The sequence below is a fragment of the Tamandua tetradactyla genome, chromosome 4 (assembly GCF_023851605.1).
Source record: "Tamandua tetradactyla isolate mTamTet1 chromosome 4, mTamTet1.pri, whole genome shotgun sequence".
In the NCBI taxonomy this organism is placed as follows: domain Eukaryota; kingdom Metazoa; phylum Chordata; class Mammalia; order Pilosa; family Myrmecophagidae; genus Tamandua; species Tamandua tetradactyla.
In genome coordinates, this window is record NC_135330.1 from 165297881 (window position 1) to 165321777 (window position 23897).

The following is a 23897-nucleotide window of genomic DNA, read 5'->3' on the forward strand; positions in this document are numbered from 1 at the left end:
AAGCTCACGTTGGAGTCAAGATATTACATATGACACAACAACCAAAAAATGATTTCTGTGAAAGAAGATTATTTTCTCCACCAATTGAACCATTCCTTTGCATGTTTTAGACCCAGCCACTGTATCATTAATCTGTGGAAGCAGGAAGCAAACCTGGCAATGGGCAGAGAAGATTGTCAGATGTTTAAGAGGAATTTAAACAAATTAAAAGTGTTTACACTGTCAAAGTAATTTATTTGTTTAGAATTTCTTCTGCTTGTTGCTTAAATTGCTGTCGACTTTATATGTAAGAAAAACAACTTTAAATGTAATAACTAAGATTTATCCTGGCCTTATTTTCTTCTCTGGGCTCATTTATTTTTATAAAACTCCAAAGTTTTTTTCTTTATTAGAGAAGTTGTGAGTTTATAGAATAATCATGCACAAAACACAGAATTTCCTTTTACCAACTGTTATTAACACCTTGCATTGATGTGGAACATTTATTACAATTTATGAAAGCAAACCATAATCCATGGTTTAGTTCAGGATTCACTGTTTGTATAGTGCAATTCCAGGGACTTTTTAAAAATTTTTTATTCTGTTACTATATATATGACCTATCATTTTCCCTTTTAATCAAATTCAGATATATATTTCAATGTTGTTATATACTTTAACAATGTTGTGCTACCATCACCACCCTCTGTTACCAAAACATTTCCATCATTTCAGACAGGAACCCTGTACATTTTAAGACTTAACTTCATATTCTCTACTACACTCTGTCCCCTGGTAACCTGTAGTCTAGATTCTGAATCTATGAGTTTTCTTATTGTAATTATTTCAATTCAGTGAGATCATACAACATTTTTCCTTTTGTGTCTGACTTATTGCATTCAACATGTCTTCAAGGCTTATCCATGTTGTCTCATGTATCGCATTCCTTTTTACAGCTGCATATTTCATTATATGTGTATAACACACATATGTGTATAACACACTTTACATCATTGGTTGATGGACACTTTGGTTACTCCGTCTTTTGACAACTGTGAATAATGCTGCTATGAACATCAGTGTACAATCCATAATGTTTTGTAAATAAATTTTCATTGGTTTATCTTCTCTGAGCTCTTGGGTTTAGGTTATGCCTTGCTGTTTTCAGACCTTAAAGGAAGTTAGGTTAACCCACCCATTGGCCAGCTCTACTCATCCTTTAAAGTAGATGCTGTCAGTTATTACAGGTGTATTTGTTTTTTTCAGAGATGCCCACATACATGGATATGGATTTTCATATCTTTATACTCAGTAGTAAACTGTGAGAGCCCATTACTTCAAGTAACAGTAACAATGGCTTTAAAAATTAGATAGCTCATATTACTTTAAATTCTATTTGCAAATAGGTTTGGCAGTGTGTCTGCCTGGCATGGACCTATTTGAATGCCCTCTCTTTTAATGATGAGGTTCAGAGGATATTGTCAAGAAATATAAATTATGTTCAAATAATGTATATGAGCTGAACATCTACTGCCAAAAGCAAGATGCCTGGGGGCAGAACCTAAAAAAGTGCCATAAAGGCTATTTAATGACTCACTGTAGGTTTTTAATTATCTGAGATTTACATAAGCAACTTTACAAAATGGGAGATATAACCAATTAAATGACAGTAAATTTACTTTGCTGCAGAATTCAATAATTTATATTGTGGTGTCCCTGTATTGCATTAATTGCTGATTTGGTAGCAGATTAAAAAACATCTGGGTAAAATTTACCCTATATATTTCAAAATTGACTACACTGATTGATTTATCTGTACATTTAATCACTCATTTCTTCAGCAAATATTAATATGCTAGGGATAGAAGGATAGATAAACAGTTCATACCCTTCAAAAACTGACAGAACTGTCAGCGAAGATAACAAGTAAGTAAGACTTTTAATGTATAGTAATAAGGAAAACAACAAAATATAATAGAGCTGTAGTATCATTTATTCAATTAATAAATATTGCCTAAGAATCTACTGTATTCCAGTAACATAAAGGTAGACTTGACATGGTCTCAAGAGTCAGAATAGCTCAAACGTTATTAGAAGAATAGTGTCAGTGGAATATTCATTTCTGACAATATGAAAGAGTACGTGATTAACTGCAAGCTTTAAAAACAGTGTATATATATATATTTTTTTTTTTTTTTTTTTTTTTTTTTTTTTTTATTAATGGAAAGAAAAAAAAGAAATTAACACAACATTTAGAAATCATACCATTCTACATATGCACTCAGTAATTCTTAACATCATCACATAGATGCATGATCATTGTTTCTTAGTACATTTGCATCAGTTTAGAGGAACTAGCAACACAACAGAAAAAGATATAAAATGTCAATATAAAGAAAAGAAATAAAAGTAGTAGTAATAGTAAAAAACAACAACAACAAACAAACCAACAAGCAAACAAAAACAAAAAAAAAACCCTATAGCTCAGATGCAGCTTCATTCAGTATTTTAACATGATTACTTTACAATTAGGTATTATTGTGCTGTCCATTTTTGAGTTTTTGTATCTAGTCCTGTTGCACAATCTGTATCCCTTCAGCTTCAATTACCCATTGTCTTACCCTGTTTCTAACTCCTGCTGAACTCTGTTACCAATGACATATTTCAAGTTTATTCTCGAATGTCCGTTCACAACAGTGGGACCATACAGTATTTGTCCTTTAGTTTTTGGCTGGATTCACTCAGCATAATATTCTCTAGGTCCATCCATGTTATTACATGGTTCACAAGTTTATCTTGTCTTAAAGCTGCATAATATTCCATCGTATGTATATACCACAGTTTGTTTAGCCACTCTTCTGTTGATGGAGATTTTGGCTGTTTCCATCTCTTTGCAATTGTAAATAACGCTGCTATAAACATTGGTGTGCAAATGTCCGTTTGTGTCTTTGCCCTTAAGTCCTTTGAGTAGATACCTAGCAATGGTATTGCTGGGTCGTATGGCAATTCTATATTCAGCTTTTTGAGGAACCGCCAAACTGCCTTCCACAGTGGTTGCACCCTTTGACATTCCCACCAACAGTGAATAAGTGTGCCTCTTTCTCCGCATCCTCTCCAGCACTTGTCATTTTCTGTTTTGTTGATAATGGCCATTCTGGTGGGTGTGAGATGATATCTCATTGTGGTTTTGATTTGCATTTCTCTAATGGCCAGGGACATTGAGCATCTCTTCATGTGCCTCTTGGCCATCCGTATTTCTTCTTCTGGTAGGTGTCTGTTTAAGTCTTTTTCCCATTTTGTAATTGGGTTGGCTGTCTTTTTGTTGTTGAGTTGAATAATCTCTTTATAAATTCTGGATACTAGACCTTTATCTGATATGTCGTTTCCAAATATTGTCTCCCATTGTGTAGGCTGTCTTTCTACTTTCTTGATGAAGTTCTCTGATGCACAAAAGTGTTTAATTTTGAGGAGCTCCCATTTATTTATTTCCTTCTTCAGTGTTCTTGCTTTAGGTTTAAGGTCCATAAAACCACCTCCAGTTGTAAGATCCATAAGATATCTCCCAACATTTTCCTCTAACTGTTTTATGGTCTTAGACCTAATGTTTAGATCTTTGATCCATTTTGAGTTAACTTTTGTATAGGGTGTGAGAGATGGGTCTTCTTTCATTCTTTTGCATATGGTTATCCAGTTCTCTAGGCACCATTTATTGAAGAGACTGTTCTGTCCCAGGTGAGTTGGCTTGACTGCCTTATCAAAGATCAAATGTCCATAGATGAGAGGGTCTATATCTGAGCACTCTATTCGATTCCATTGGTCGATATATCTATCTTTATGCCAATACCATGCTGTTTTGACCACTGTGGCTTCATAATATGCCTTAAAGTCAGGCAGCGCGAGACCTCCAGCTTCGTTTTTTTTCCTCAAGATGTTTTTAGCAATTCGGGGTACCCTGCCCTTCCAGATAAATTTGCTTATTGGTTTTTCTATTTCTGAAAAATATGCTGTTGGGATTTTGATTGGTATTGCATTGAATCTGTAAATCAATTTAGGTAGGATTGACATCTTAACTATATTTAGTCTTCCAATCCATGAACACGGTACGCCCTTCCATCTATTTAGGTCTTCTGTGATTTCTTTTAACAGTTTTTTGTAGTTTTCTTTATATAGGTTTTTTGTTTCTTTGGTTAAATTTATTCCTAGGTATTTTATTCTTTTAGTTGCGATTGTAAATGGGATTCCTTTCTTGATTTCTACCTCAGCTTGTTCATTACTAGTGTATAGAAAAGCTACAGATTTTTGAATGTTGATCTTGTAGCCTGCTACTTTGCTGTACTCATTTATTAGCTCTAGTAATTTTGTTGTGGATTTTTCTGGGTTTTCTACATATAGTATCATATCGTCTGCAAACAGTGATAGTTTTACTTCTTCCTTTCCAATTTTGATGCCTTGTATTTCTTTTTCTTGCCTAATTGCTCTGGCTAGAACTTCCAACACAATGTTGAATAATAGTGGTGATAGTGGACATCCTTGTCTTGTTCCTGATCTTAGGGGGAAAGTTTTCAATTTTTCCCCATTGAGGATGATATTAGCTGTGGGTTTTTCATATATTCCCTCTATCATTTTAAGGAAGTTCCCTTGTATTCCTATCTTTTGAAGTGTTTTCAGCAGGAAAGGATGTTGAATCTTGTCAAATGCCTTCTCTGCATCAATTGAGATGATCATGTGATTTTTCTGCTTTGATTTGTTGATATGGTGTATTACATTAATTGATTTTCTTATGTTGAACCATCCTTGCATACCTGGGATGAATCCTACTTGGTCATGATGTATAATTCTTTTAATGTGTTGCTGGATACGATTTGCTAGAATTTTATTGAGGATTTTTGCATCTGTATTCATTAGAGAGATTGGTCTGTAGTTTTCTTTTTTTGTAATATCTTTGCCTGGTTTTGGTATGAGGGTGATGTTGGCTTCATAGAATGAATTAGGTAGTTTTCCCTCCACTTCGATTATGTTGAACAGTTTGAGGAGAGTAGGTACTAATTCTTTCTGGAATGTTTGATAGAATTCACATGTGAAGCCGTCTGGTCCTGGACTTTTCTTTTTAGGGAGCTTTTGAATAACTAATTCAATCTCTTTACTTGTGATTGGTTTGTTGAGGTCGTCTATTTCTTCTTGAGTCAAAGTTGGTTGTTCATGTCTTTCCAGGAACCTGTCCATTTCTTCTAAATTGTTGTATTTATTAGCGTAAAGTTGTTCATAGTATCCTGTTATTACCTCCTTTATTTCTGTGAGGTCAGTAGTTATGTCTCCTCTTTCATTTCTAATCTTATTTATTTGCATCCTCTCTCTTCTTCTTTTTGTCAATCTTGCTAAGGGCCCATCAATCTTGTTGATTTTCTCATAGAACCAACTTCTGGTCTTATTGATTTTCTCTATTGTTTTCATGTTTTCAATTTCATTTATTTCTGCTCTAATCTTTGTTATTTCTTTCCTTTTGCTTGCTTTGGGATTAGTTTGCTGTTCTTTCTCCAGTTCTTCCAAGTGGACAGTTAATTCCTGCATTTTTGCCTTTTCTTCTTTTCTGATAAAGGCATTTAGGGCAATAAATTTCCCTCTTAGCACTGCCTTTGCTGCGTCCCATAAGTTTTGATATGTTGTGTCTTCATTTTCATTTGCCTCTAGGTATTTACTAATTTCTCTTGCAATTTCTTCTTTGACCCACTTGTTGTTTAAGAGTGTGTTGTTGAGCCTCCATGTATTTATGAATTTTCTGGCACTCCGCCTATTATTGATTTCCAACTTCATTCCTTTATGATCCGAGAAAGTGTTGTGTATGATTTCAATCTTTTTAAATTTGTTAAGACTTGCTTTGTGACCCAGCATATGGTCTATCTTTGAGAATGATCCATGAGCACTTGAAAAAAAGGTGTATCCTGCTGTTGTGGGATGTAATGTCCTATAAATGTCTGTTAAGTCAAGTTCATTTATAGTAATATTCAGGTTCTCTATTTCTTTATTGATCCTCTGTGTAGATGTTCTGTCCATTGATGAGAGTGGTGAATTGAAGTCTCCAACTATTATGGTATATGTGTCTATTTCCCTTTTCAGTGTTTGTAGTGTATTCCTCACGTATTTTGGGGCATTCTGGTTCGGTGCGTAAATATTTATGATTGTTATGTCTTCTTGTTTAATTGTTCCTTTTATTAGTATATAGTGTCCTTCTTTGTCTCTTTTAACTGTTTTACATTTGAAGTCTAATTTGTTGGATATTAGTATAGCCACTCCTGCTCTTTTCTGGTTGTTGTTTGCATGAAATATCTTTTCCCAACCTTTCACTTTCAACCTATATTTATCTTTGGGTCTAAGATGTGTTTCCTGTAGACAGCATATAGAAGGATCCTGTTTTTTAATCCATTCTGCCAGTCTATGTCTTTTAATTGGGGAATTCAGTCCATTGACATTTAGAGTTATTACTGTTTGGATAATATTTTCCTCTACCATTTTGCCTTTTGTATTATATATATCATATCTGTCTTTCCTTCTTTCTACACTTTTCTCCATGTCTCTCTCTTCTGTCTTTTTGTATCTGACTCTAGTGCTTCCTTTAGTATTTCTTGCAAAGCTGGTCTCTTGGTCACAAATTCTCTTAGTGACTTTTTGTCTGAGAATGTTTTAAATTCTCCCTCATTTTTGAAGGACAATTTTGCTGGATATAGGAGTCTTGGCTGGCAGTTTTTCTCTTTTAGTAACTTAAATATATCATCCCACTGTCTTCTAGCTTCCATGGTTTCTGCTGAGAAATCTACACATAGTCTTATTGGGTTTCCCTTGTATGTGACGGATTGTTTTTCTCTCGCTGCCTTCAAGATCCTCTCTTTCTCTTTGACCTCTGACATTCTAACTAGTAAGTGTCTTGGGGAACGCCTATTTGTGTCTAATCTCTTTGGGGTGCGCTGCACTTCTTGGATCTGTAATTTTAGGTCTTTCATAAGAGTTGGGAAATTTTCAGTGATAATTTCTTCCATTAGTTTTTCTCCTCCTTTTCCCTTCTCTTCTCCTTCTGGGATACCCACTACACGTATGTTTGTACGGTTCACATTGTCCTTGAGTTCCCTGATACCTTGTTCAAATTTTTCCATTCTTTTCCGGATAGTTTCTGTTTCTTTTTGGAGTTCAGATGTTTCATCCTCCAAATCACTAATTCTATCTTCTGTTTCTTTAAATCTGTCATTGTAGGTATCCATTGTTTTTTCCATCTTTTCTACTTTATCTTTCACTTCCATAAGTTCTGTGATTTGTTTTTTCAGTTTTTCTATTTCTTCTTTATGTTCAGCCCATGTCTTCTTCATGTCCTCCCTCAATTTATCGATTTCGTTTTTGAAGAGGTTTTCCATTTCTGTTCGTATATTCAGCATTAGTTGTTTCAGCTCCTGTATCTCATTTGAACTATTGGTTTCTTCGTTTGACTGGGCCATATGTTCAATTTTCTGAGCGTGGTCCGTTATCTTCTGCTGGCGTCTGGGCATTTAGTCAGATTTCCCCGGGTGTTCGACCCCACAGGTTGAAAGATTTTTCTGCGCAGTCTCTGGGTTCTGTTCTTCCTATCCTGCCCAGTAGGTGGCACACGTGGCACACGCCTGTCTGTGGGTTCCACCAGCGAAAGTTGCTGTGGGTCCCTCAACTCTGGAAAACTCTCGCCGTAGGGGAGGTTCGGCAACCGAAGCGTCTTGGAAGAATGCCAGCCGGCCCGGGGTTCCAAACGCGGGGAGGGTCGCCGGCTGTCGCAGCACAGGAGAGCGTCCGGCCAAATTAGCTAGTCGGCCCGGGGCACCAAGCGTGGCGGGAGGGCGCCAGCTGTCGCAGCCCGGGAGAGTGCACTGCTCCCAGCCGACGGGGGAGTCACGTGTTTGGAAGGGATCCCCCGGTCACTGTTCTCCGCAGTCTGGGGATTTCCGACCCAACTATCTCAGTTGTTCCGGGGGGCCTCGTGTGGTGGGGGCACCAGCCGCCGCGGCCTAAGGGGACCGCCTGTCCAATTCTACCAGCTGGCCTGGGAAGGTGGAAGGGAGGGACTCCGGTCGCTTGCTGTCCCACCCAGGAAAGCCCGTGCCCCTTGGTGATCTCACCGGAGCTGGTTCTCCCAGATAGTCAGCCGTTCCAGGACGGGGTACGCTGTCCCTTTGATTTCCCTCGTGGCTCCGGGAGCTGCTCTGTATTATCTCCACTCCCCCAGTAGTTGTTCTGGAGGAGGAAAGATGAGGGCGGCAAGGCTGTCGAGGCTGGTGGTGGAGGAGCACGGTGAAGGCGGGGGAAGAGGGCACCGTGTTGGTTGGAGAGCAGCCGGAGCAGGAGGGGGAGGAGGGGGGTAGAGAGAGGGGGTAGGGAGGTCGGGCGGCTCGGCTGCTGCGGGGCGCGTGCGCCGCGCGGCGGTCCGGCGGAGAGAGAGAGGGGGTAGGGAGGTCGGGCGGCTCGGCTGCTGCGGGGCGCGTGCGCCGCGCGGCGGTCCGGCGGAGAGAGAGAGGGGGTAGGGAGGTCGGGCGGCTCGGCTGCTGCGGGGCGCGTGCGCCGCGCGGCGGTCCGGCGGAGAGAGAGAGGGGGTAGGGAGGTCGGGCGGCTCGGCTGCTGCGGGGCGCGTGCGCCGCGCGGCGGTCCGGCGGAGAGAGAGAGGGGGTAGGGAGGTCGGGCGGCTCGGCTGCTGCGGGGCGCGTGCGCCGCGCGGCGGTCCGGCGGAGAGAGAGAGGGGGTAGGGAGGTCGGGCGGCTCGGCTGCTGCGGGGCGCGTGCGCCGCGCGGCGGTCCGGCGGAGAGAGAGAGGGGGTAGGGAGGTCGGGCGGCTCGGCTGCTGCGGGGCGCGTGCGCCGCGCGGCGGTCCGGCGGAGAGAGAGAGGGGGTAGGGAGGTCGGGCGGCTCGGCTGCTGCGGGGCGCGTGCGCCGCGCGGCGGTCCGGCGGAGAGAGAGAGGGGGTAGGGAGGTCGGGCGGCTCGGCTGCTGCGGGGCGCGTGCGCCGCGCGGCGGTCCGGCGGAGAGAGAGAGGGGGTAGGGAGGTCGGGCGGCTCGGCTGCTGCGGGGCGCGTGCGCCGCGCGGCGGTCCGGCGGAGAGAGAGAGGGGGTAGGGAGGTCGGGCGGCTCGGCTGCTGCGGGGCGCGTGCGCCGCGCGGCGGTCCGGCGGAGAGAGAGAGGGGGTAGGGAGGTCGGGCGGCTCGGCTGCTGCGGGGCGCGTGCGCCGCGCGGCGGTCCGGCGGAGAGAGAGAGGGGGTAGGGAGGTCGGGCGGCTCGGCTGCTGCGGGGCGCGTGCGCCGCGCGGCGGTCGGGCGGAGAGAGAGCAAAACAGTGTATATATTTTAAATCTTTTTAAGTGCTTTTCTCAGCTAACACAGAAGGACTGCATCTGAAGAGGCCAGAGCTGAAGTGAAAGGTGGAAATCTGCAAGGTGATGAGTTCCAAAGCTGTCTTTCACCCTGAAGGTTTCTCCTCAAATCAGTAGACTGTGAACTTTCAGATCAGGGCCAAATGGCCCTACCACATAGTTGTAGAGTGTGTAATACCAACATTACACAAACGTTCTGGGAAGAAAGAAGAGGAAGCAATTCAAAGCTCTCGTAGAATTGTGTGAGGCAAGCATAACCTTGATACAGAAACCAACAAGGAGATAAGAAGAAGGAAAAAGTATGGACTACTTTCCTCATGAAAATAGGTACAAATATATAATCAAAGTTGTAGCAAACAAGATTCAAACACATCTAAAAAAAATTGTATATAATGATCAAGCTGCGTTAACTCAAGAATACAAAGGTTGATTTATTATTAGTGAATTAACTAATTTAATATATCACACAAATCACATTAAAGAATTTTAAAAGTCTCAATGGATTCAGAAAAAAAATTTGATAAGCTTCCACATCCATTTTGGATTTGAAAATAATAGCAATTAGCAAAGTTCATTAATCTAATAAAGGGAATCTATACAAAACCTACAGCAAACATACACCTAATGGTGAATGAAGTATTGAAAGCATTCTTTTTGAGATCAAGAACAAGATAAGAATGCCCACTATCAACACCCTTATTCAATGTTGTACTGGATGTTTTAGCCTATGCCATAAAGTAAAGGAAGACTAGTAAGAACTGGAAGGAAGAAACAAAACTGTTATTGTTTAAAGGTTATCGATGCAGAGACTCAAAAAGATATATAAATAAATTATTAGAATTAATAAGATAGTTTAACAAGTTACTGGGTATAAATTCAATATATAAAAGTGAGTTGCATATAAACTAGTACCAAGAAGTTAGTATAACAGCATATATAAAGTAACTGGGACTAAATCTGACAAAGAGAATGTATGGGGTTGTATTAAACAAATAGAATGAGGGAGCCAACAGAAAAAATATAAACTTTATTGCAAAAATAAATAAAGAATACATAAATGGAGAGTTATATCAGACTCATAGATAGGAAGATGTTAATTTTTTTCAAGTTGATTTGTAGATTCAATGTAAATTTAAGCAAAATATTAAGAATTGTGTGCATGTGTGTGAGCATTTTGGTAACTCGAACTGTTTCTAAATTTTTATGCAAAGGAAAAATACAAAGCATACCTCAGATACACCTGAAGAAGAACAAGTTGAGAAAAATCTTTTCAAGCAATCAGTTTTATTTAAATGTAAAGTCCAATCAAAACTCTGCAAGGTTAGACTGTAGAACTACGGAATAAAATGCAGAATCCCCAACAGACCCAGGCATAGATTCAATTTCTGAGAGGTAGCATTGCAGAACAAGGAGCAAATGGGAATGATGCTTAGGCAAATGATTAGTCATATGATAAAAGTGAAATTGGGTGCTTACCTCCATACAAAAATAAATTAGAAGTGATTAAAATTTTTAAAGTGAAAGACGAAACTATAAAACCCTAACCCGAACCCAAACCCTATACCTAATCTTAACCCTAATCAAAGTCCTAGACAATTTCTAGAAAATATAGACTCATGCTTTTATAAAAACAGAATGGAAAAGGTACATTAAACAAGATGTAAATAATGCACGACATAAAAATGCAAACCATTAAGTAAATGATTAAATTTGACCATACTAAAATTAAGATGTTATCTATCAAAAGATACTATAAACAAAAGGAAAAGATAAGCCACAAATTAACAGCACATATTCCTCAAATCACTAGGAGAAAGGTAATCCAGTAGAAAAAGCTAAATAAAAAAGCAAAAATGAAGAAAATATTAAAATTCTCATAAACATATGGCAAGATGTGAAATACCATTGTTAGTTAGGGAAATGAAGAGAAACAGATAATGAGTCATCTTTATCCACCTACCAAATCTTGAACTGGAAAGTATTATGAGGTTGTGAAGCAATGATTCCCTGTATTCACTTTTGGTACTTGTTAGTAAATTTAAACACACAAGTCACACACTCCTATGATAAGCAATAGGATTTTTCAGTATACATCCTAGAGAAACGTGCACACAACTGTTTACGAATTTTCAGAGCATCATAGTTTATAATAGCTAAAAAGTGGATGTAGTCTAGATGTCTCTGAAGACTGGAATGGTTATATATTTATGCAATAGTACATTACATATTTATATAAAGAGAGGAAACCACTTTCTAGATATCGTATTTTAACAAGTCTTAGTAGAATTTGATTACTTACTGGAAGGTTGGAAAATGAAAGAGTAGTAGATGACTTTGAAGTTCTGATCTGTGTAGCCATGTGAAAAGGAGTGCCGTTGACAATAATAGTTTTTCTATTCAGTTATAGTTGTTTTAAATTATATATTTAAATGAGATTATCTGTTTTAATTCTCTGGCATAGGTGGCCAGGGATTCTTATCTCCCTTGATTAATTTGAAAACAGCAGGTAATTATAAACAAAATTCATAATAAATATACTATGCTATCGACAAGGTACTTAATAGTTACTAGTATTAAAATTACACACACACACCAGATTGGCAAAAATTAAGATGCTGGATAATATAAAATGTTAGTGAGATTGTAGAACAAAAAAGGACTCTCCTCCACTTCTAAGGAGAGTGAGAATTAGTATAACTACTCTGGAAAACACTTTGATATTACTTAGTAAATTTTAAGCCATACATAACTCATTAACCTAGCAACCCCAGTATTAGGTAAAAAACCCTAGAGAATATCTTGCATATATGCATCAGGAAATGTACCTAAAAATAATCTTTACAGAAAACATGGAAACAACGCCGATGTCCATTAACAGTAGACTCAAGAATAAACATGAGGGTTTATTCATACGATGAAATACTATGCGGCAATGAAAAATGACCGAAGTACAGCTCTGTGCTTCCATGTGGATGGATCTTACAATGAAACAAAGATAAATGGAAAGACACAAGCCTCTAATAATACATAGTGTAAAATTTCATTTATGCAAAGTTACAAATAAACAAAACTTTTAATACACTGTTTAGGGATGCAATCCACAGGTGGCAAAAACAAATGTCACATTAAGTAAGGAGAGAAGAAGGGGTTGTGACAAGGAAGGATGATGTGATTGGCATGGATCCAACATGGAGCTTCAATGGTATGGAGCAATTTTCTACTTCTTAACCTGGATGATGCTTACACAGGTGTTTACTTATAATTATTTGACATGATCCTATGTTTTATATACATTGTGATCTATATAATGTGATCAATTCTACAATAATTTTTAAATAAATAAAGCAGTAAACCAAAATATTAACAATGCTCTCTCTGAACCAGAGAATTGTAGAAATTTTAATTTTTCCGTTTTCCAAGTTGTTAAAATGAAAATGATCATCTAAAATATCAGTGTTATTTTTAAGTTGGAAATACTGTAGGATGAGAAAGATGCACAGGATCACACATTAAATCTTCCTGGCCACAGTAGAACAAAAGTGTGAGTGCCCCCTGGGTAGTATTTTATATTTTTATACTTCTTAGCAAGAAATATTAAGGGAAAAAAGCTTAGAAAAATATGCAATGTCATTGAACCCAAGGTAGCCCTTGAAGCTAGTTTTCCTTTGTTCAGTGTCTTCTTTGCATGCAGTTTCTTATTTCTTATTTTCATTTATAAGCTGAATGGGAAGTAAACGTATAGAAGGTCAAAGTGAAGTTGGAGTTTCCTATTTTACTGTTAACCCTCCCTGTGCCCCTTGACATCAATTCCTGCTTTTCATTTTGGATGGAGAAAGGGGCATAGTCTAGGTTATATATAGGGTGGTCAGTTAAGGGGTTGTTTGCATTTCAGTGGTTCTACTTCAAGCCTTTTCTTCTCTCTCTCTCTGTTCAGTGTGTCTGCTCAGGCTCTTCATATCACACGTGTGAATCCCATCCTTGTTGTATACTAGAAGTTTCACGATGTGATTATACTTTCCAATTCTTCTTGGGTCCTATTTAACAGTAAATTGAAAACCATCTCTCAAGCATTGCCATTCAATGTATTGTGAAGGAAAAAGCTGCGGGACAATTCACAGGAATGCCATTTTACTACTTGGTATGATTCTTTGCTTTAGTCTATCCTTTGTCTTGTTTCTCTTTAATTAGTCCCATAGGAAAAGAGAAGCAAGGTTATGCTATAAAATGGGATGTATTTGGAATTTTCATTATTCATTTATAATTGTGTCCCTGGTATTTAAAAAAAAAAATTTACCTTTGTAGAGTCGCAAATAAAAACCAGAGCTACATAAGTTTGGTTTACTAGGCACCTACTATGCATAAGGCATCGTTCAGATTATACAAATGCATGGGGCATAACCCTTTTCCTCATGAAACTTGTAAACTAAAGAGATAGATGGTCATGTTACTACTAATAATTAATAATAGTAGTAAATGATAACCACAGCATTAATAACCACAGCATTAATTTAACATTTCTTGTATGATAAACACTGGTCACACATTAACTCAGTGAATCCTCATCACAAATATATCAGATGATGACTGTTTGGCACCATTCTGTAGATGAGAAAATTGGGACAGAGAAGTCAAGGAACGTACATGTCCTATAACTACTAAATGGTGAAGTCGGAATTACAAAACAAAAAATAAAAACAAAACAGATTGGTTGAATAAACTAGGGGCATCGAATAATGGAATAAAATGGAGCCACACAAAGAGATCCATAGTAGAACCCAACAAACAAATAAATAAAAAACGAAACAGCAGATAACCCAACTCTAGACCCACAATTGATTCTAAACTGACTTCATTAGAGACCCATTTGTGAGTTACTGTGCTCAGTGTTAATTAGTCCTATGCTTCTTCTTCTTTTTTTTTTTTTCTAGCATGGGCAGGCACCGGGAATTGAACCTGGGTCCTCTGGCATGGCAGGCAAGCATTCTTGCCTGCTGAGCCTCCATGACCCGCCCAGGCCTATGCTTCTTTATGTTAATATCCAAGGGCTGTTTTTTCCCTAATGATTAAAACTTCTGTTTTCTTTGCGTGTATCTTATTGCTGAGTTTTCCAAACAGGTATTTGGATTTTTAAAATGTCAGAAGTTGCCACACACACTAAATAAGGATTTCATGCCTTAAGTTTCAGGAAACAATACATCAGAAGCTTATGGGCAAATAGTGCATGACACGATGCGTTAGGCATCTTAAATGGACATTTTTTTCTCATAAATTATGAGAAAATGAGAAATAATGTGTCTTTAAATTGAAATGTGTGATTAAGAACATAGAAGTTGAATGATCAGGCATTTCTTCGGTTATGTGGTCATTTAATTGAGTAATGTGTGGCCATTTAAATTTTATTTAACAGGCTATTTGTGCACCCTGATACTCAGACATACATCATTATGCTGTCAATTATACATACTTTTTTTCTGCTAGGAAAAACAAGGAAACTGAAAGTAAAAGGCATGCTAATGCAAAGCAGTATTTGAATAATAGTTCCTAATACAGATTTAAGTCCACCCCAATACACATTTGCTGGTGCAAGGAGTTATCACCATAAACAAGAAAACTCTACCATAGTCCTGTTTACAGCTACCGTGGAAACCATAACGTAGAATTGTGGACATTTTTAAGAAGTAAGATATTTATCTTGGATCTTTTGGCATTATACATATAACACAGTTTGCGGGAAGATATGCCTTCACTGTATGGCAAGACCTGGAAAAGACCAGTTTTAATTACTTTTCCATATTGATCCTCTTTCAAGGAAATAGTAAATAATTTCAGCACCACTGTTTTCTTCTTGTTTATTTATGTCTTTTACTAAGGAAAAGAAATATTTACTAATAGAAGGAATAAAACAAAATATTTGCACCATGTTGTGCCTTTCTGTCGACAAGGGCAGATGTGGTAAGGAATTCTTTTTTCCCCTCATAAAATTGTTTACAGGAAACAGTGTGAGAAAACGAAAGGATAACAGTTTTTCTTTAGCAGCTGGAGGTTGTCTGAATGGAGTCTTCAATTCTCATGTATGCTTTGTAATGCAGATTTCTTTGAAAATGGTCTTGCCAGTGCACCTTAAATACATTTTAGAATTATTTTACCATGAAATTAGTTTTCTCCGTCATTGGCTTAGTTGAATCCTTCTTTCTTTGATCAATGCTGCAACATTAAAAATAAAGCCCTGGCTGCACATGTTATTTTTGTAAGTTTCCTATCAAGAGTCCATCTTGCAATAGGCCAATGTGCTTTGAAACCAGGTCATTATTGCAAACATGAGTACTTGGTGTCCTACTCCTCCACCTCTCACCCTCAGGATTAATTCTTTACTTTCTTCCTCTGTCACTGGCCTGTATTTGTCTACTTATTAACTGGCAATGGAGCTGAAAGAGAGTTTCAGGAGAAAAAGTAGCACAGAACTTGGTTGCCATTGAATGAGCCATGTCTAAAATTACTGAGTAAGATAAAAACTTATATTTCAAAAACCATGCTAGGAAACTAGCTGGTGTTGATGGTGGTATAGTAATGCTGGTGATGGTGGAGATGAGATGATGGTGGTGATTGTGGTAGTGATGGTGGTGGTGGTGGCAAGGGCATGACAGTAGCTTAAAAGTGTACCAGTTAAGGTCCTAGGAAATGTTGGTGCAACACTTTATTTTTATGCTCTGGTCATTTTATTGCAGGCAGCTCTCTTTCTGTGCTAATATTTTTCTGTCTCTAAAAATACAATTAATTTTAACAAGGGAAGTCTTTGTCAAATAATAGTACATACAGAATGGTCTTCAAAGAAAACAAAATAATTTTTCAATTACTTTTTTGGTGCACATTCAGTACCCTTGGGAAATGACAGTTATAAAAAGAAACCAACCCTATAATTTAGTAGTGTTAAAAATCTCCCCATTATTCTCTTTTCCCATCGCTGTTATACCTGAGAGGGTTGGCTCTGTGTCATTGCTTGTTGGCACATTTTTTTTAATTCCACGCTTTGAAATATGAATCTATTACAGAAGGATCATGTTGGTGAGGCATTGGGGATGAATAAGTTAGGAATTGTAATTAGTTTTCAGGCATTCCATTTGAAGATGGCAATGCATTTTTTTCCCAAAATAATTTCCTCCCAAGCAGTTGGTTTATAAAAAGAACAGTTTAGCTTGACTAAACTTGCACATTCTGAATGGACTGTCTTTATCTTCTTGGCACGTTATTCTCCAATTTCATTTTACTGTTCCTTCTACACGTCAAAAGATAAACTTCAAGATATGTGGAATGTGAAGACTTTCCCACTTATAAAAAACACACCTACCCACCCACAGAAAACTCCTCAATTCCATTCCCACATACCCTTCTACTCAGAGCCCTGCCTTTTCCATAGCCATTGTTCTTGAAAAAGTTGTCAAAGTTGTCTATGCTTGTTTTTACTTCCTCACTCATCTCTTCAATCCACTGCAATCTTTCTTCTGCCCTGAACCACTCCATTAAAATGTTTGTCAATATTAGGCAATGTCCTTTTTTTGTTAATACCTAGATGTCATTATACCTCTTGGTAAACTCGTCATCCTCTCATTGCTAGTTCACCATTTGGTTCTCACTGTAAATATCAGTTCCTCCAAGATGACTTTCAGAACCTCTCCAAATGTGGGAAAGCACCTCAGTATATCTGCGTTTCTATCATAATTTAGGAACTTTTTGAAAACGTCTGTTCATTTATCTGTCCTGTTTCCTTTGCGCCCCTGATGCCCAACACATGGGTGGCATATTTGTATTTTACTTGTTTCTTTTGGTTCCAAGTAACAGAAGCTTTCTCAAGCTTAAGCAAAGGGGGGTGGTGGTTATTATTATGATTCAAGATTATATCTTGAGTCAAAAGGCAGGAAGTGCAGTCATGACTTGTTGGCACTGGGATTCGGAAGAGACAACTGGAGAAAGTAAGACAATTTATCTTGAGTGCGCTCTGTCCTTAGAGGCCACATAACTACTAGCTTCAGCTTTCTGTGTTTGGGCCCAATTTTTTTCCTTCTTCAGACTAGTTTTCCTGTTTATCAGTTTTCCTTTCCTTCTCTGAGTTTATTGTTTAATCATTTTCAGTTCCAGTCCTCTGTTCCAACGGGACAGGGGCATACGGTAGAAACACGTCTTCTAGGTTGCATCCCTGAGGGTGCTGTGGGCTGCTCATAGAATAAGGGGAGATCAAGAGTCGGGAGGTACTCTAACATGTACCTGTATCACTTAAAATTCTAGTGAATGCCTGAATATTAACATCGCTTTTCTAGTATTCACTAATTTCCTAAAGCAACCTGAACTCTGAAAACACTAATATTTCTCATTTCCAAGAAAGTGACTTTATCTAGGCTAATTTCAAAATTCCCCTGCACTTTCCTCACTTATCACAATGAGCTATGTGTCCTTATCAGAAGAGCTAATTTTAAGGGTGTTGTGATGGTGGCACAGTGGCAGAATTCTCGCCTGCCATGCCAGAGACCCAGGTTCGACTCCTGGTCCCTGCCCAGGCAGAAAAAAAAAAAAGAACTAATTTTACCTAAAACGAATTCCTTATGGAGTCTGAATTAACCATTACCTTTTATTTTGGCTAAAGAAGCTGTTAAATATACTCAGTATGTATATCACTTAAATAATGCAGTTATAAAATACCCAAAAATCTCAGGGGCTCACAATACACATTTACTTTACTTGCTCATAGTCGTGTAAGTCAGCTGGGATTTGGCTGGTTTTGGCTGAGCTTGGTGAGGTTTGGTACAGCCAGGTTCATGTCTGCTCATTCTAGGTCCTGAGCTGAAGGGGCAGGGGCTATGGGGGGCTTGTCTTGTCATAGGGACCACAGAGCACAAGAGCTGGGGTGAAGAGACCCTACCTGGAGCTTGCCTAACCCCAGAGCTGACAACTGTCATTTCCACCTACTTTTTATTGTTTAAAACAAGAGGCAAGGCCATGTTTAATGTCAGTGGAGTAGGGAGGGATATATATACTTTGTCTTCTCTAGTATACATGTGTTAGTGGGAGAGAGTAATATTTTGGAACAAGAATTCAATCTACCAAAGTCCTAAACTGCTTAAATTATTTCAGTGAATTTTTAGTTTTCAAGATAAAGTTTGAATAGCTAGGTAGGCTTCTGTTGCTGGCCGATCTCTAGCTTCATTTATCCTTTTATTTCTACTCACATATATATGGTTTGGCTTAAGCTAAACTGAATCATTTTTGAACACAGTATGCAGTTTCTTATCTTCTCACATGACCCTTCTGACTCTTTTCCTATTGGTTAATTAGATTACTCCTGTTTTTACCTAGCTAATGCCTATCCTTTACATCTCAGCTCAAGAAAAGACCTTCTCCTAAAATCCCTCCCTGGCCCTTTTAAACTGACATTGATGCCCCTCCTCTGTATTCCTTAGCATCTACACTTAATTCTGTTATTATACTTATCACTCTGTGCTTTGATTGTTGCTTTAATATCTATCCCTCCAAAGAGAATTAAACGTTCCTCAAGGGCTGTGGCAGGTTGAATTATGTACCCCAATTTGGATATGCCCTTAATCGTATTCCTCATTTCTGTGGTGTGAACCCCTTATTAATAAGACCTCTTGAAGATATTATTTTTAGTTAAGGTGTGGAACAGTTGAATTAGAATGTATCTTGCTCCAGATTACTGGAGGCTTTATAAAGAAAACACACCCAGAAGTCACAGAAGTGAGGAAGAAGTGGACATCACCATGTGACAAGAGGCAGAGACATAAACCAAAGAACCCCAAGGGTTACTTGCAGCCAGCACTAGGAAATGCAGATTTGAAGGAAAAAGCAAGCCTGGCTAATATCTTGATTTTGGATTTTTTCTGGACTCAAAACTGTGAGCCAATAAATTCTTGTTGGTAGGTGACCCATTCAGTGGTATTTGTCATAGCAGAATGGCAGACTAAGACAAGGACTATAGAAATGTCTTAGTCAACTTTGGGTCTTTAAGCATCTGTCACACTACTTAGTAGTGTGTAGTAGGCCCTCAATATCTGTGAAAGAAATGAGATGAATGAAAGGATAAGAAGGTAGAAACAAGCAAGAGGGAGGAAAGAAAGAAGCAAAGGACAGTAATCAGTTACTTGTGAGACAAATCTTATGCTGGATTCATCCAGTAAGTTTATGTTAGGACTATCTTATTTCTATAATTAAGAGATGTTTGACCTTAACTAGTAGGTATTATTCCAGATATTTAGTACTGCAAGCACATGCTCAAAACAGAAGTCCCTTTCCAAAGCCAAGTCCACGCCCTTGCCCACTTATCTGGAAATATTTCATGGCTGCTACCTTGTCACATGGTGTCAGCTTGAACATGGCAGGTTTAATTACACTGGGAGCCTCTTGCCCTGCCATTTGTGATATGTAGTTAAATGCCCAGACTTGAATAATTCTGGAGGACCACATAAGGAAATGGGGACTCAGTTGTAAGCAGGTCATTTTCTTACTGGAAAAATAAGGGGTGATGAATGTAGTCAGTGCTAAATTCCTCCATATTCTGGGCATGTATCAAAAGGAGTTTTTATCTGAGCTTTCATGCCAGTCTTTGCATGCTGTGTTTAGTCTTTATAAGTGACTAGACACACCATGGTAAATAATTCTTAAAATGCTTGTTTTAAAATGCATATGCTGTTTAAATATAGGTAGGAAGTTTGACACACACCTGATTGCCTCTGAGATGAAATTTAAAGTGTCTGGCATCGCAGCCTCTTCTGGGAAAGTTTCTCATCACTTTAGCTCTTGTCTCCAGCTGTTCCGGCAGCAGTTAGGTTTACAGACCCGGTGTCCAATTACTCAGAATATCTGCCCCTGCTTTTGGCATGGACTTAAGCTTCCTGGCTTTTGCAGATGATGGATGTAACTTTTTTTTGTAAAATGTGATTTCACTGGAATAGGAAGGTCGTGTCTGGAAGAGAGTAGGTCTTAGTTCCCCAGAAGACAGCCTAACTGAGACTGTGTGTAGACAAAGTCAAGAGGCCACTGAGAGTGGGCTGTAGTGTGATTTCATCAGAAACAAGTGAGGAAAACATTTCTCAGGAATGTGTGAACTGCAATTTAATTTTTTTTTCTTTTTTTACATGGGCAGGCACTGGGATTCAAACCTGGGTCTCTGGCATGCCAGGTGAGAACTCTACCTACTTGCCTACTGAGCCACCGTGGCCCACCCTGCAATTTACTTTTAAGTGAGAAACAATAGTTTTTTTTTTTTTTTTTTTTTATTGCCAGCATGAATTTCTTTCCAGTAGATTATAGTAACCTGCTGGGATAAGAAGAGACTGGCCAAGTGCTGTGAACGTCTCTGTGTTGTAGGCATGGACTCTTTGGGAACCACAGAAGGAGTGGAAAGTTGCAGAGACAGCTGCCAATATACAACGAGCAGTAGAAATCAATAAGAGGAAAATGTTCCATTTTTGTTTCATTGATTTTTGCTGGTCAATGAATTCTCTTCATTTTGTGTACCCCCTACCTTCATTTTTTTCCCCTGTTGGGCACATCTTAATGCTACTGCTCTGCATTAAACATTGTACTGAGAGTGACAGTTCCTTTAATCCGTGGTGTTGTTATTGATGACAGCGTGTCACATTTGGAGACGGACACAATGAGATGAGACTGAAGCCTGGGGAAGATGATGCTTGCTCTAAGATAGGAGAAAAATTGTCCAAGGCAAAGGATGGATGAGGGTGATGTCACAATTAAGTGGGTTAGTTTAGAGACTGCGGTAATTGTGTTCACATGAGTAGGAAACGTTTTTAAAAAAAGAGAACCGGTGACAGGTCCGCTGGATGAGGAGCAATTGTAGGGCCCTGGAAAGAAAGTGCTAGCAAATACGTTTAGATGGAATTTTAGGATTTAGGAAGGCTCTTTGGCTTATGTACCCCGTGGATGTTTTTATGGGAATGCAAAGGGGAAATAGCATTTAGTCTACAATAATATGTTTAGTATAATAAGTTAAACTTATTGACCTTACCTCTTGTGCTCCAGCTGCTTTGAGCTGGAGTGCTTTGCATGTTTTCAACCACCACACTACACTAGATGAAAGAATAATTTGGCTACAATAAAGAGAAATCAGACATCCAGAAAGCACTACTTCTCTGGAATATTTGCACCAGGGAGGTTTATTCAGCATACTTGGAAAAGGAAGGACAGAAAATTCTTGCAGCCGACAGCAATTATTGTCTCTATTCAAAATTTGTTTTTAGCTATTTCTTTTAGAATATCTTTGGATTTCTCTTCATAGTTTTAATATTCACATGAGACACTGAGGCATGGACTTTTTATTAATTACCAAGATCGCAGAGAAGCTGGGTGCCATGCTGAGAATTCAAAACCCTAAATATTCTGTCTGTTGATTGGCTATTGAAGCATATTATCTTATGGGGAAGCAGTTGCCAGTTGTAGGAAATTGCCAAGTAGAATATGCATGGTTCAAGGTTAAAGTGTAAGCTCACTCTCTCACCAGTGAAACTGTATTTAGTTCCTACATAGAACATTTAATTAATATTTTACATTTGGAAACTCCCTCCCTGATGTCTTATACCAGTGTCCTGAATATACTTGGATTCAGAATGTATTCAGTTCTCTGAGCTTTTGTTACTTTCCAGTCTTCTGCATTCTTGGTTTTGGACCAATAAAGAAGGTGGTGGCAATAGCTTAAAAGCCTGCTCCCCAGACTAAGCAATGCCTTTTAATAAGGCAGTGTATGTTTATGTAACTCTGGACATACTAAACAGGGATGACAGGAGGTTAACACAGCTACGAAAATATGTTCCACAAATTCTCATTTTCCTTGCGGCCTTGGCCACTAATACCAGCATAATAGTATAGGTTGCTTGATAATAGTTATGTAATATCTCCTTCAAGATAGATTTTGCACATTTTCTTTTATTTCCCTGGAAACCTCTGCCTGCACTTTAACCATCAGCAGTCTGGTAAGGCACATAACAGCAGACACTATTTGGTCAGAATACAGCTGCATTATTCAGCAACTAGTGCTACAAATGATAATACTAATCATTAAAAACCTCCTAAATTATTGTGAGTTTATTTTTACCAATGGTCTATACTCCTTAATCCATGTCCTTCACTCACCCAACAATAATCACGGGGAAAAAAAAAAAGTGAAATCACTGTAACTCTGTCTCTTGTAAGTCATGTAAGTGATCACGGTAAAGCAGAGAAAAAAAAAAAAAGCATAGTAATAGTCTAAAATGAGGAATTCAGAAGTTGAAATGGAACTTATGATAAGTAGTTTGACCTCATACAAAAATCTTCACCTGCCTGAAAGAGGAAGAAAAGCAGGAAGAACCGTGAAATGACAAAGCACCCTGGTCTCTTAGTCCTCATATTCACGTTGCCTCAGCGGAACATTAACTCACCTGCTGAGATGTACGGATCGCTTGGGAAATGGTAGAGTTTTACTTTAAGAAAGCAACAAACCCTGAAAATTAGAGATAAACTTTTGTTGAAAGGGATAGATGGTGCTTCTTCATTCCTCGTGAAAACTTAAATTCAAGGAATAAATCTGACACAAACAGGATAAAATTAGGCTATCTTCATCTTTGCTGAAGCCTTAACACTCCAAGAACACAGACAATTAGGTTCATTTTCCTAGACACCCGCTCAGGGTCCCTGGACATATCTTGGGTTAGGTTTTGAAAAGACACAGAGAGCTAAGAGTTGAATCATTTCTTGAGACAATTTACTACCTGTGGTGACATTTGATCCTGTGGATGTTACCAAGCATTACTCACTTGGCAGGGGTATATTTTTTGTGTAGTATTTTGTATTACAGAAAGAAAGACATATTTGTGGTGTAATAGATGGAAAACCAGAGACATATTTGCCATATTAAAGAAGGAATACCAATCCCTGAGGACAAGTTGATAACAAAGGCTGCTGGGAGTAGAGCTTAAAATGACAATATCTTGATTCGATTGTGTCCTTGAGTTCCTCTAAATAAGTCAGGGTATTTCACACATATGAAGGATTGATTTAAATTGGAAGGAGGAATTTCCTGAATGGCAGGGCTATTTAATATTGGACACGAGTTACTGAGAAAGTTACTCTTCAACTTCTGGGGCTCTTAAAAAATCATTCCTTTTACTAAAACTTTGACAATGTAGTATTTCCCTCCCTCCCCCCATTCTATCCCTGAGAACCTGAAGGCTAGCAGATGTCAATATTTTTTTCCCAAAATCATCTTTAATCATTGTTAAATGGATGGTAAGACTAGAATTCCTGACCAGCATACTCTCCACTATACTACTGCCTCATTAAGTTTATATAGAGAAAAATGTACCTTTTGGCTATGGGAATGGGATATGGGAAAAAGGTTTATAAAGACAGACTTATTAAAAAAAGACAGGTTTAGGTCATTCAGCTTCCTTTAGGAATGATAATATAAAGTTACACAAAACAAAAAATAAAAAATACTATAATGTCCTTTAATATGTCATGATGCTTCATATTTTACTGACATCTAT

General features: G+C 38.5%; 1 long non-coding RNA gene across 1 annotated transcript in view; it reads left to right on the forward strand.

The window, feature by feature from the left end:
• The window catches only part of LOC143681485 (uncharacterized), a 320995-nt gene that overhangs the window by 288256 nt on the left and 8842 nt on the right, over positions 1-23897 (forward strand). The window lies entirely within an intron of this gene.